General features: G+C 45.2%; 1 protein-coding gene across 1 annotated transcript in view; it reads right to left on the reverse strand.

Moving 5' to 3' along the window:
- The window catches only part of EGR_10517 (hypothetical protein), a gene marked incomplete at both ends in the record, with an annotated part of 13,287 nt that overhangs the window by 9,831 nt on the left and 1,288 nt on the right, over positions 1–2,168 (reverse strand). The gene's annotated exons all lie outside the window — the stretch shown is intronic.

Below are 2,168 nucleotides of genomic sequence, written 5' to 3' on the forward strand. Positions count from 1 at the left end.
CAGTGCCCGTTCTATTTTACATACAGACACGACACATTACGGCCATACCTTTATATCGGAGAGAAATTATCAGGAGAAAAAGTACCTGTTTTTCTGTAATAATCCCTGCGCTTAACTCATTTGCAGGAAAGCTAATTTATGACGCCCAATTTGGACGAAATGGTTCTAGTAAAATCACAATAACAAGTGTTACCTTTGCAAGGTTTAATTTCATTGGTGTACGTAATTTGGCAAACAAATTAAAAAGCGACTTCAAGCGTTGAACTCAAAACATGTCACGTAATATGCAAGTGGGCACGCTTGCAAGAAGGTTTACACACTCTTCGAGCAAAATAACAGCTTCAAAAGGGCACAGATTTAACTCAGCGACCACCAATTTGCCTGAGGCATCGAGAGGTGCTGCCAACGAAAGAGTCCGGGGTTTTACCGAGAGCCACTTTACAGAGAAGAGGGCAGCCCTGGGAGAATCTGGGTGAGGTACAGCAGTAATCCGCGGATCTGCACACCACGTAAGAGAAGTAGGCGACCTTGCCAAACATATACCCTGTTGAAGGCGCATCAGGAGGTGCTGTTTGTCAACCTTGTGCTCTACCAAACAAGAAGGACGAGGGGAGCACAGATAAGCAATCATAGCTACTTAAATAGATTTAAGTGGAATAAGAGAACCCACAGGTGTCTGCCCCGTTTGTGCGGCGAGCGCGAAGTCGGAGTGTCATGGGATTGTCCAGCGCCTTTACACGCAGCGACTCTCCCTCCCTCAAAAAAGGCGTCCATCACCCCCACAGTATAAACAAAATGAGTTGAAGCGTGAGTGATCTACGGGTGGTGCGCAACCTGTTCACACTTCTCCAAGTCTCGATCAAGGGCAGTAGCTGTTGAGGTATTGACGATCCAATGGATTGAAAAAGTTCGACATACGGACCTCAACCCGATTCCTCACTTTTTCATAGTTCTCATCACGACGGATGACGTTGGAGTCGCTAGCCTTCATCAGGAAATAGGCTACATCCATCTTCAGTCATTCATCTAACACTCGACACTTGGTTTTGATCACCTTCAAGCTGTCCAGCAATGGTAACACCTTCAGACCAAAGTTGCGCAGAATGCGCGCATCAAAGTGCAATGTGCTGCCAATCAGGCTACTCACGTCTAGCCCTTCCATCAGCATTTTTTGATGCTAGTAAGTTAGAAGTCGTTTAAACAGCATAGGTTTTCTAAACCATCTGCACTCATGACATCTCCCACAGTGGCATTTTCCCACCATCAATCTACACAAGGACACAAACTGGGATGCTTACTTAAAAACATTTTGTGAGAGCTCGATATTAACAGTCAAGGCCGACCTCAAACTCCAGCAGGGCATCAGTAATTAAGGCGATGTCGAAAAGGAAATCAATGAGTTCCCAACGCAGAGTTCCCAGCTCGAATGACAGCTGATGCATGAGTTTTGTCTTTTCACCGGTCTCATCGTTCCGTACAACGAGATAGGATGGTCATAGAAATCCCTACAAATAACTCTAAACATGTACGGGGATTCTGCTTTACTCACACTGATGTGGAGAAGCGCCAAAAGGAGTCCAAATATAAAGAAGGGCTTAGAAACCACCCCGTGTTGCAAGCTAATATGAATCGAAGCGCTCTTGACAAGAACGAACCATCCACAGATAAACTTGCACCAAATTCGACAAAAAGCGCACCACACACCATGTTGCCTTGATAAGATATTCATGGCAGCACCTTCACCTTTCAAACACACAAGTCATTTCAGACAACATCGGAATACAGTGTAGAACGACACTCGTAAAAGGGCGAAGGCTGCATAACGATGGGAGAACTGCAAACTAAACAGTAGAACTCTAGACTGGTTATATTTAGCCTTCGCCATATCATCCATATTCCGAGTTCAACATCACACAGTTCTACACACTACCCATCCCGTAGTAGGCAGCATCTTATCTCACCACCAATATGGATGGGCACAGCTTTAAGCGGAAGCTAGGAGACGCTACGAAATACTCAACGTCTGTAATGAACGAGGTCAACCAATTCGTACAAATTTCCTTATCTGTAAGTGCAGGAGATGTTAGGGAGGGGTGTGAGGACAGGCGGGTTATTGTCATGCAAGCAACGTTATCGAATGGATTGCCTAATAGCGACATATGTTTCGG

The sequence above is a fragment of the Echinococcus granulosus genome (genome assembly GCF_000524195.1).
Source record: "Echinococcus granulosus chromosome Unknown EG_S00228, whole genome shotgun sequence".
Classification (NCBI taxonomy): domain Eukaryota; kingdom Metazoa; phylum Platyhelminthes; class Cestoda; order Cyclophyllidea; family Taeniidae; genus Echinococcus; species Echinococcus granulosus.